The 13,033-nt window shown below is 38.0% G+C and overlaps 1 long non-coding RNA gene across 1 annotated transcript; it reads right to left on the bottom strand.

Annotated features, from left to right (window-relative positions):
• Nucleotides 1-373: 373 nt before the first annotated feature.
• LOC119469712 lies at nt 374-1,441 on the bottom strand. Its single transcript, XR_005198547.1, has 2 exons — nt 1,155-1,441; nt 374-535 (listed from the first exon to the last, which is right to left on the bottom strand). It is a non-coding gene; the product is annotated as an uncharacterized LOC119469712 (long non-coding RNA).
• Nucleotides 1,442-13,033: the final 11,592 nt, after the last annotated feature.

Raw genomic sequence — 13,033 nt, 5'->3', positions numbered from 1 at the left:
TTGCAGTGAGCAGCTCTGGTTCATTCAATGTTGATGTCTAATACTACCAGCTTTTAATTCTCTCCTGGGCAGAATCAAGAACCTTGACAGGCTAAACCCCAATTTGGGGGCGTGCCCATCCTGCATCAGTTAGGTTTCTTCTTTCTGTAGTTTTTCATTGTCATCCACTTTTCTTTTTCTTTATTTTTAAGGTCATTGAGAGCAGGGACTGTGTCTGTCTTGTTTCTTATTGCAGCCCCAATGCATTTCACAACGCTCAGCTCCTGGTAAATGTTCGGTAGATCTTTTACATTTTGCTTACTGTAACAGATTTAGAATTGTATTTTAATTATGTACATCTGCATATGCAAATATATAATTGACACATATAGTCACAGGTTATTTTGTTTATTTTTGTTAGGATGATTTCAGTGTTTAGAGCACTTTTAATTCATAACATTTCATGGCTTCGTTATGTTAATAGACTTAATTAGGCATCTGTATGAGATCCTCAGTCATATTTGAGCGGTCTCTTAAGACTGGCTGATAAATGAACCTACAATTAAAAAAACAAACATAATGTTACCAAAGTCGACTGGCTGAGACAATATGAAACACCATTCTTGAAAATGCTATTTTCTATGATTTCATTGTGTACAGACTGGAGGCTTGGCTGCTCTTGATCGTGTGATGACGTAGGTCCTCAGATCCATATTATGGTACACTGAACATTGCAAACAACTGCTGAGATACACTCGCTTTCCTCCTCTGAGTCAGTAACATGAGCTGCTTCGGTGGAATGCACTGTGGCAGGTTATGGGCGACACACAAAAAACAGAACGGTTTTTCCCTAACACTCTGGGAAAATGTGGATGATGCTATTTGTTCATAGTCATGGGCATGCTTGAATGATGACACAGATTGTGTTACCTTGAAATGGCAAGAGCTTTTAAACAAGCATATGTGAAGCTAAGCCTGAGGGCAAGAATTCCTGGCAGCTGAGGAAAGGGGAGGCAGAGCTTGCCAGTGCCATCTGCTTAATTTTCCTAATAATCTAACACCTGCCAGTGAGACTCATCTTGTATCCCAAAATGGCTGAGAATTGTAGAAACACCAACAAAAACTTCTTCTGAGCCTCTCACCCTCGTTACTAAGAGAGTGGCATTCCAACTTACCTACTTAGTCTAAAATGATGAGGATGTTAGCATCTCTGAGTGCCATCATCACTGCCATTAAGCCATGTTTCCTGAGAACCTATGGAATTCTTGGCATACTCTGTTTGAAATAAGAGACTGATTAAATAAAAGGTTGCAGAGAGAAATCAACCTTTCACCTGATAGTATTCTTCCTTGACGTTTCCATCAGCTTCCAGGTAGGCAGTCAGATAAGGATCTGATTTCTTTCAGTTTTGTTGTAACCAGCTTTAAAATTTAACTTTTTTTTTTTTTTTTTTTACAAAGAGTCTCACTCTGTCGCCCAGGCTGGAGTGCAGTGGCGTGACCTTGACTCACTACAGCCTCCGCCTCTTGGGTTCAAGCTATTCTCTTGCCTCAGTCTCCCAAATAACGGGGACCATAGGTGCCTGCTAATTTGTGTATTTTAATTTGTGTATTTTTATCATGCCCAGCTAATTCGTGTATTTTTAGTAGAGTCCATTTTGGCCAGGATGGTCTCAAACTCCTGACCTCAAGTGATCCTCCTTTCTTGACCTCTTAAAGTGCTGGGATTGCAGGTAAAATTAAACTCTTGAGTAAGTACTTACCTCACCCAGAAGAAAGGAAGAATGCTTGTATTCTAATACAAAACAACCAGAATTTAGTTTAATTAGTGATCAAGGTCTAAATATGTATTTTAAATCAGAATTGTCTCTCAAATATTCTTATCTAGTTTTCAAAATATCTCACAGCTGTTAAAGTCTGTTAAAGTCTTCATCACCCCATGAAAGGAAGGACTCCAGAGGGACAGGGGGCTGGTGTAGCTATTCAGGGAGTTGAAAAATGCTCCCCTGAAAGTGATATACTTCGTCAGAATAGTCCTTTATAAATGAGAATACGGATATTTGATGAATAATAATTTACCTGTTATGACTATGTAACCTCATTCATCTCTCCAAGTAGTAAATGACATTTCTTAAAATACTGGGGCTTGTGACTAAAGTTCAACCTGGCACATGTTAATTCTTTGAAGGATGAGAAAAAATTATGTGAATGGTCTTAATATCGCCTCTGGGAAGCAGCTTCTATTTTCATGGACACTTCCAATCTAGAATAAAGAGAAATAAGTTGTCTAACAGTAGATATCCTGTGGTCAGATTGATTTTTGTTGTGTATTAAGATTTGATCTAGGAAACAGCTAGGAAACAGCTCCTGTGAGGTGAAAGCATCAAATTCTCATCTTTGGAACCACATATCATAGGAATAGGAAGTGATTGGTTGTTGTGAGAATACATAGAGAAGTCACTGGTATTGGTCTTATTATTCTAAGGTTGTCATTGACATCATAGAGTCTCTGAAATAATGTATTTTCCTGACAGATTTTTTAATAGACTGACATATACATTCCAGGAATAATCAACAATAAATTTATAATCTGTGGACAGGATCTCACACAGACCAAATCATCATGTACTTTGGATTTTCATTGCATTTTATATTCCATGCCTAGTTTTATTGTCCAGGATTGATTAGAATCCATCATTAATCAGCACATTAATATTTTCATTATTCTTTAGTGTATTGGATGCTGATTATAAAGACAGTGTACTTGTAAGAATTATTTTTGAGCTTGATAGGCGGTGCCAAGATGGCCGACAGGAGGCAACATTGGGATGCGGCTCCCAGCAAATGAGACACAGAGGGCTAGAGGACTTTACCATTCCAAATGAGGTGCTGGGTTCATTTAAAGGGGACTGGAAGGACTCTGAAAAGAGCCCAGGGAAGGAGTCAAAGCAGGGCAAGAGCTGCCCAGGGAGAATGAACCAAGACAGGGTGGGGCACGTCCCCACCTGGAACGTGCAGCCAGCTCAGAGGGTCAGGGGACTTCACCTGCTCAGTGCTGCGATTCGGATCCTGTGCTTACCGCATCCCTCCTGCAACCCACAGTCCATGAGAGCCCTGCCAGACTGAGGGGTGCTGTGGGTTGTTGATGCAAATCTAAGTGAGGGCTCCCACCTGGTGGCGGGACCTGGGTGGAAGTTTGGACTAATGCTAGTGAGATGGAACAGCCCATCCCACAGAAAGAGGCAGAGATGAAAGCAGGAAAACAGGTCATAAGGCCTGGGAGGCCCCACCCTCCACAAAACTGAAACTGAATCCTGCGTGCCAGAGAGCTTGGCAGCTAATATACCAGTTTGACCCCGACCAGGAATATTGAGCTCAGGGAAGGAGAGATGCCATTGGGAAGGTGAAGCTAATTTCACCTGCAAACAAACCCCAGGGGAAAACCACCCACTTAGCAACCTGACTGAATCTGAGGCAACCCAGCAGTGCTGCTACAGGCCAAAAAAGATATCACTCCAACCACAACAGAAAGGATGTCCACTCAGAGATTTCTCCAGAAATCACCACTTCAAAGATAAAAGGGAGATAAGTCCACGAAGATGGGGAAAACCCAGCACAAAAAGGGTGAAACCATCAAAGACCAGAACACCTCTTCCCCTCCCAGGGATCACAACTCCTCACCATCAAGGGAACAAAATAAGACAGAAAATGAGTTTGATGAATTGACAGAAGCAGGTTTCAGAAGGTGGACAATAACAAACTTCTCTGAATTAAAAGACCATGTTCTAACCCAATGCAAAGAAACTAAGAACCTTGAAAGAAGGTTAGACGAAATGCTAACTAGAATAACCAGCTTAGAGAAGAACATAAACAACTTGATGGAGCTGAAAAACACAGCAGAAGAATTTTACGAGGCATGCACAAGTTTCAACAGCTGAATCCATCAAGTAGAAGAAAGGATATCAGAGATAGAATATGAAATCAATGAAATAAAATGAGAAGGCAAGATTGGAGAAAAAAGATTGAAAAGAAATGAACAAAGCCTCCAAGAACTATGGAATTACGTGAAAAGACCTAATCGACACTTGATCAGCATACCTGAATGTGATGGGGAGAATGAATCCAAGTTGGAAAACTGTATTCAGGATGTTATCCAAGAGAACTTCCCCAACCTAACAAGGCAGGCCAACATTAACATCCAGGAAACACAGAGAACACCACAAAGATATTGATCAAGCAGAGCAACCCCAAGGCACATAATCATCAGATTCACCAGGGTTGAAATGAAGGAGAAAATACTAAGGGCAGCCAGAGAGAAAGGTCGAGTCACCCACAAAGGAAAGACCAACAGACTCACAGTGGATCTCTCAGCAGAAACTCTACAAGCTAGAAGGGAGTGGGGGCCAATATTCAACATCCTTAAAGAAGAGAACTTTCAACCCAGAATTTCATATCCAGCCAAACCAGGCTTCATAAATGAAGGAGAAACAAAATCCTTTATGGACAAGCAATTGCTGAGAGATTTCATTGCTACAAGACCTGCCTTACAAGAACTCCTGAAGGAAGTACTGAAAATGGAAAGGAACAACTAATACCAGCCACTGCAAAAACATGCCAAATCATAAAGAACAATAGTGCAACGAGGAAACCATGTCAGCTATTGGGCAAAAGAACCAGCCAGTAACAAAATGGCAGGATAAAATTCGCATCATATGTAATAATATTAAAGTAAACTGTAAATGGCCTAAATGCCCCAATCTAAAGACACAGAGTAGCAAACTGGATAAAAAGTTAAAACCCAATGGTGTGCTGTATTCAGGAGACCCATCTCACGTGCAAAGACTCACATAGACTCAAAATAAAGGGATGGAAGATCTACCAAGCAAACGGAGAGCAAAATAAAAAATCAGGGGTAGCAAACCTAGTCTCTCATAAAACAGACTTTAAACCAACAAAGATCTAAAGAGACAAAGAAGGGCATTACATAATGGTAAAAGGATCAATGCAACAAGAAGAGCTAACGATCCTAAATATATATGCATCCAATGCAGAAGCACCAAGATACATAAAGCAAGTTCTTAATGACCTACAAAGAGACTTAGACTCCTGCACAATAATAGTGGGAGACTTTAACACTTCACTGACAATGCTGGACAGATCAGTGAGACAGAAAGTCAACAAGGATATCCAGGATTTGAACACAGCTCTGGATCAAGCAGACCTAATAGACGTTTACAGAACACTCTACCCCAAATCCACAGATTACACATTCTTCTCAGCACTACATTACACTTACTCTAAAACAGACCACATAATTGCAAGTAAATCACTCCTCAGCAAATGCAAAAGAACAGAAATCATAATGGTCTCTCAGACCACAGTGCAATCAGATTAGAACTCAGGATTAAGAAAAGCACTCAAAACTGCACAGTCACATGGAAACCAAGCAGCTTGCTCCTGAATGACGAATGGATAAACAATGAAGTGAAGGCAGAAATAAAAATCTTCCTCAAAACCAATGAGAATGAAAACACAACATACCAGAATCTATGGGACACATTTAAAGCAGTGGCTAGAGGAAAATTTATAGCAATAAATGCCCACATGAGAAGCAAGGAAAGATCTAAAATGGACACCCTATCATCAAAATTGAAAGACCTAAAGGAGCAAGATAAAAAAAAAAAACTCAAAAGCTAGCAGAAGATAAGAAATAACTAAGATCAGAGCAGAACTGAAGGAGATAGACAACCCTCCAAAAAATCAATAAATCCAGGAGCTGGTTTTTTGAAAAGATCAACAAAATAGACTGCTAGCTAGACTAATAAAAAAGAGAAAAAGAATCAAATAGATGCAATAAAAAATGATAAAAGGGAGATCACCACCAATTCCTCGGAAATACAAACTACCATCAGAGATTACTACAAACAGCTCTATGCACAGAAACCAGTAAATCTGGAAGAAATGGATAAATTCCTGGACACTTGCACCCTCCCAAGACTAAGCCTGGAAGAAGTGGAAACCCTGAATAGACCAATAACAAGGTCTGAAGTCGAGTCAGCAATTAGCCAACCAATCAAAAAAGTCCACATCCAGACGGGTTCATAGCCAAATTCTACCAGATGTACAAAGAGAAGCTGGTACCATTCTTGTTGAAACTATCCAAAACAATACAAAAAGAAGGCATCCTCCCTAACTCTTTCTATGAGACCAATAGCATCCTGATACCAAAACCTGGCAGAGATACAACTAAAAAAGAAAACTACAAGCCAATATCCATGATGAATATTGATGCAAAAATCCTCAATAAAATCCTGGCAAACCGAATCCAACAGCACATCAAAAAGCTTATCCACCATCATCAAGTAGGCTTCATCCTGGGGATGCAAGGCTGGTTCAACTTATGCAAATCTGTAAACGTTATCCACCACATAAACAGAACCAAAGATAAAAACCACATGATGATCTTAATAGATGCAGAGAAGGCCTTCAAAAATATTCAACAGCCATTTATGTTAAAAACTCTCAATTAACTAGATATCGATCAAATGTATCTCAAAATAATAAAAGCTATTTATGACAAACCCGCATACTAAACAGGTAAAAACTAGAAGCATTCCCTTTAAAAACTGGCACTAGACAAGGATGTCCTCTCTCACCACTCCTATTCAATATAGTGTTCGAAGTTCTTGCCAGAGTAATTAGGCAAGAAAAAGAAATAAAGGGCATTCACTTAGGAAAAGAAGAAGTCAAATTGTCTCTATTTGCAGACGACATGATCATATATTTTGAAGACCCCATCGTCTCAGCCCAAAACCTCCTTAAGCTGATAAGCAACTTTGGCAAAGTCTCAGGATACAAAATCAATGTTCAGAAATCACAAGCATTCCCATACACCAACAACAGACAAACAGAGAGCCAAATCATGAGCAAACTCCCATTTAAAGTTGCTACAAAGAGAATAAAATACCTAGGAATACAACTAACAAAGGATGTCAAAGATCTCTTCAAGGAGAACTACAAACCACTGCTCAAGGAAATAAGAGAGGACACAAACAGATGGAAAAACATTCCATGCTCATGGTTAGGAAGAATCAATATTGTGAAAATGGCCATACTGTCCAAAGTAATGTATAGATTCAATGCTATCCCCATGAAGCTACCATTGACCTTCTTCACAGAACTGGAAAAAACCACCTTAAACTTCATGTGGAACTAAAAGAGAGCCTGCATAGCCAAGACAATCCTAAGCAAAAAGAACAAAGCTGGAGGCATCATGCTATCTGACTTCAAACTATACTACAAGGCTACAGCAATCAAACAGCATGGTACTCATACCAAAACAGAGATAAAAACCAATGGAACAGAACAGAGGCCTCAGAAACAATGCCACACATCTACAACCATCTGATCTTTGACAAACCTGACAAAAGCAATGGGGAAAGGATTCCCTGTTTAATAAATGGTGTTGGGAAAACTGGCTAGCCACATGCAGGAAGCTGAAACTAGACCCCTTCCTTACACCTTGTACAAAAATTAATTTCAGATGGATTAGAGATTTAAACATAAGAACCAATACTGTAAAAACCCTAGAAGAAAACACAGGCTACACCATCCAGGACATAGGCACAGGCAAGGACTTCATGACTAAAGCACCAAAAGCAATGGCAACAAAAGCTAAAATAGACAAATGGGATTTAATTAAACTTAAGAGCTTCTGCACAGCAAAAGAAACAATCATTAGAGTGAACCAGCAACCAACAAAATGGGAGAAAATTTTTACAAGCTACCCATCTGATAAGGGGCTAATATCCAGAATCTACAAAGAACTGAAGCAGATTTACAAGAAAACAAACAAACCCATTCAAAAGTGGCAAAGGATATGAACAGACACTTTTCAAAAGAAGACACATATGCAGCCAACAAACATATGAAAAAATGCTCATCATCACTGGTCATTAGAGAAATGGAAATCAAAACCACATTCAGATACCATCTCATGCAGGTTAGAATGGCGATAATTAAAAAATCTGGAGACAACAGATGCTGGAGAGGATATGAAGAAAAATGAACACTTTTACACAGTTGGTGGGAGTGTAAATTAGTTCAACCATTAAGAAAGACAGTGTGGCAATTCCTCAAGGACATAGAAATAGAAATTCCATTTGACCCAGCAATCCCATTACTGGGTATATACCCAAAGGATTATAAATTGCTCTATTATAAAGACACATGCACACGTATGTTAGTTGCGGCACTGTTTATGATAGCTAAGACCTGGAACTAACCCAAATGCCTGTCAATGATAGACTGGACAAAGAAAATGTGGCACATATACATGATGGAATACTATGCAGCCATAAAAAATGATGAGTTCCTGTCCTTTGTAGAAACATGGATGAATCTGGAAACCATCATTCTCAGCAAATTGACACAAGAACAGAAAACCAAACACTGCATGTTTTCACTCATAGGCAGGTGATGAACAACGAGAACACCTGGGCACAGGGAAGAGAACAACGTTCACTGGACTACGTGAGGGGGTGGAGTGAAGGGGAGGGAAGGTACAGCGGGGGCGGGGGGTGGGGAGGATGGGGAGGGATAACACCAGGAGAAATGCCTGATGTAGGCCAAGGGAAGGGGGCGCAGGGGGATGGAGACAGCAAACCACCATGGCATGTATGTACCTATGCAACAATCCTGCAGGATGCAGGATGTGCACATGTACACCAGAGCCCAATATACAATAAAAAAAAATTATTTTTGAAACCATTAAAAGAAATATCAGTATTTAACACTCTATACAAAACAATGTAATGGAATGATATTTTCCTGAAAAAGGTGTAATTGATAGCCTGATTTTACCCAGAGGAAAGTTATAAATTAACTCTCAGAAGGATGAAATGAAAATACAGTTACCTGCATTATTTGACATCCTGGAGAATGTCAAAGTTCTAAATCTTGAGATGCAGTGTTGTAGCATGGGTAAATTTTAAAAAGACATAAGAAGCGTTGAGAATAGCAAACCACAGATCAAAAGTCAGTAAGTTCATGACTTCCCAACTACCTTGAGATCCCATCTTATTCCATCCTAGTCTATCTTTAATGGCTTTTCTGTATGTTTCAGGTGTGTCTAGCTGCGTGTGTGTGTTTATGTGAAAACTAAGGGAACTAGAAATGCACCAGGCAGTTTTTTTCTCTATTGTACATGCTTGATCAGTTCAAAACTAAAAGGGAAGAAATGGTTGCTGTTGAAAATCCTTGTGAAAAACAAGAATTTCCAGTTTTCTTATTATCCTTTGAGTATCTGTCTCTTTTTTAGCTTCTACATTATTTTATCTTTCATTTTAAAGACAGATTAAAATATTTTCCACTTAAAAGTACTCTATACTGGCACAGACTGTACCTTTTAGATAAATGTTTTCAATTCATATAAATTTTCAGGATAGTATTTAGTAACTTACTACTTCATTGAGATAGTGTCATAAAGTTTTCAGCTTTTTTTTTTCTTTTTTTTTTTTTTTCTTGAGACCGAGTCTCGCTCTGTTGCCAGGCTGGAGTGCAATGGTGCAATCTCGGCTCACTGCAGCCTCCACCTCCTGGGTTCCAGCAATTCTTCTGCCTCGGCCTCCTGAGTAGCTGAGGGAGTCGCTGAGGTTACAGGTGCCTGCCACCATGCCTCACTGGTTTTTCTATTTATAACAGAGATGTGTTTTCACCATGTTGGCTAGGCTGTTGTCAAACTCCTGACCTCAGGTGATCCACCTGCCTTGGCCTCCCAAAGTGCTGGGATCACAGGTGTGAGTCACAGTGCCAGGCCTGTTTCCAACTTTTATCAGGGACAAGCCTGTATGTAATGAAGTTGCAGTGGTCTCTTGAGAGGTATGAGAAACATTTGTTCTTAGTCTGCCATCTTAAACTGGAGTATAGTACAGATTTAAAAGTCTTTCAAATTTAAAATGTTTAAATTTAATCATTTTATTGTATACAAAAATTATTAGGTATGGCCAGTGTAACTATAAAAACAACACATAAAAATACTTTTTAAAACATATCAAGAATGTGTAAAGAATTAGCATTCAATTGCTATTTAAGTTAAATTGCTTTTCATGTAATAGATTTAAATATTTTCATGAATAGTATTGGAAATTCTTTTGTTTTCAAGCAAACAGCTGGATCATGCAGCATAGCCCTTCTGAAATGACTCTATCCAAGAGGATAAGTTAGATGATCAGGACTGAATTTGGATCTCTTCATTTCCTGGCATGTGAACTCATTATGGTAACTAGAATGCTTGGTGACATGTTAGGCATCTATTCTGTACTAACAGGAGTTCTAGACTGCAAAGCTCCACCTGAGGCCCATTAATAACCTTATTGTCCATATCTTTAAATAATCTGTGTGTGTGCAGGAGGCAGGGGCAGGGTTGGAGGTGGGGGAATGGAGAGGTGTTGCAATGCTCAGATTGGCCAGTTTTCAGTTTACATTTCTTTGAAATAAACAATAAGCCCCCCTAGACCATATGTCCTGAGAGTCTCAGAGGGTTTTTTACCAAAGAAAATCAGGATGGTAGTTCAAGAAAGGTTAAAAGGTGGCTAATAGGGGAAAAAAAAATGAAAAAATAGTGTCCACCATAGTTAATGTATTTTTAATATGATCATGCATATATTTTAAAGATATCTAGGCTAAGACCTAAAAGCAAAGGAACGTTATTGTTTCAATCTTGACTTAGCAATGTATTGGTTGTACCAATATGTAGGTGAGTTACAAAAAATGAATTTTATTAGGCTCTTAATCTATAGTTTCCTTCTTTCTATATGGATAATTGATATTCTTTTAAAATTTCAATAGTTTTGGGCGTACAGTTTGTACTGGTTACATGGATAAGTTCTTTAATGGTGATTTCTGAGATTTTAGTGCATCCATCACTGAAGCAGTGTACACTGTACCCAATATGTTAGAAATTCATTATTTAGTGGATTAACACATTATCCTTTTTTTCCAGTTTAAAAAGTGTATTTTTAATTGACAAATAATTGTATATATATATTAAGTATACAGTTATGTTTCTATACATGTATATGTTGTGGCATGATCAAATTTGGCTAACATATACATCATGTCACAGTTGCTTTTACATGATAAAAATATTTAAAATCCACACTTTTAGCAAATTTTTAAAATATACAGTACATTGTTATTAACTGTAGTTGTTGTGCAACAGGCAACCGGAACTTACTTCTCCTAACCAAAACTTTGCACCTTTGACTATCATCTTTCCTTTCTCTCTCCTCTCCTTAGCCTCTGGTAACCATCACTCCATTCACTATTTCTAGGAGTTTGACTTGTGTAGTTCACATGTAAGTGCGATCATCAGTATTTGTCTTTCTCTGCCTGGCTAATTTCACTTAGTATATGCCTTCTAGATTAATGTGTGTTGTTGCAAATGATACAATCTCCTACTTTTTTAAGGCTAAATAGTATTCCATGGTGAGTGTGTGTGCATATGTATGTACATATACAAACACCTAGTATTTTTTTGAATCCGTTCATTCATCATGGGCACTAAATTTTGCCATAGCTTGGCTATTGTGAATAATGCTGCAGTAAACATGGGAGTGCAGTCATCTCTTCAATAAACAGTTTCAAATCTGTTGGACATACTGTTTTTCCACATTTTATTTTATACCCTACAAGTACGACTGCTGGATCATCTATTTTTAGTGTAACCTCCACGTTGTTTTCTAAAATGGCTGTACTGATCTACATTCTCAGCAAAGACTGCATAAGAGTTCCCTTTCCTCCACATCCTCACCATCATTTAAATTTTCGTTGTTTAAAAATCACGGGCATTCTAATGGTTGTGAGGTAGTATTTCATGGTTTTAATTTGTATGTCCCTGATTAGTGTTGTTGAGGATTTTTTCATATATCTATTGGCCTTTTACATGTCTTCTTTTGAGAAATGTCTATTCATGTCCATTGGCCGTTTCTTAAATAGGGTTATTGTTATTGAGTGGTTTGAGTTATTTATATATTTTGGCTATTAGCCCTTTTCCTGATGTATAATTTGCAAACATTTCCCCCCCATCTGTGTGTTCTCTTCACTCTATTGCTTCTTCTGCTGTGTGGAAGATTTTTAGTTTCACATAATCCCATTTGTAGATTTTTGCTTTTGTTGTCTGTTCTGTCGGAGTTATATCCAAGAAATTACTGCTTAGACCAATGTCATGAAGCTTTTCTCCTTTATTTTCTTCTTGTAGTTCTACAGCTTCTGGTCTTCTGTTTAGTCCATTTTGAGTTGATTTTTGCATAAGGAATGAGATAAAAGTACAAATTTATTCCTCTATGGTTTCTTCAGAACCATTTATTAAAAAGATTGTCCTTTCTCCATTGTGGGTTCTGAGCATCTTTGTCAAAAATTAATTGACCACAAATAACTTAGGTTTATTTCTGAAGTCTGCATCCTATTCCACTGGTCAGTGTGTCTGCTTTTTATGCCAGTACCTTGGTGTTTTGAGTACTTTAGCTCTGTAATATATTTTGAAATGTTGTAGTGTGATGCTTCCAGCTTAGTTCTTTTTGCTCAAGATTGCTTCAGCTATTTAGGATTTTCTGTGTTTTCATATATATTTTATGATTCCTTTTTCTATTTCTGCGAAAAATGGCATTGTGGTAGGGATTGCATTGAATCTGTTAGGCAACACATTTAAAAATGTCCATACTTTGGATAGTATCAATATTTTAACAATATTCTTCCAATCCATGAACATGGAATACATTTCTATTTATTTGTGCCACCTTAATTTTTTTCATCAATATTTTATAGTTTTCACTAGACAGATCTTTCACTTCATTGGTTAAATCTACTCCTGAGTATTGTACTTTATATATGCTATTGCAAGTGGAATTGTTTTCTTAATTTTTTTTCAGATAAGTTCATTGTTAGTGTATAGAAATGCTACCGATTTTTGTATATTGATATGTGTCCTACAACTTCACAAAATTTATTAGCTCTAATGGTTTTATGGTGTAGTCTTTAGGGTTTTTTTTTTTTTT

The sequence above is a fragment of the Cebus imitator genome, unplaced genomic scaffold (genome assembly GCF_001604975.1).
Source record: "Cebus imitator isolate Cc_AM_T3 unplaced genomic scaffold, Cebus_imitator-1.0 Scaffold790, whole genome shotgun sequence".
NCBI classification, from domain to species: Eukaryota; Metazoa; Chordata; class Mammalia; order Primates; family Cebidae; genus Cebus; species Cebus imitator.
Note: the sequence above shows the minus strand (reverse complement) of the source record. Positions and strands in the feature narration are given on the sequence as shown.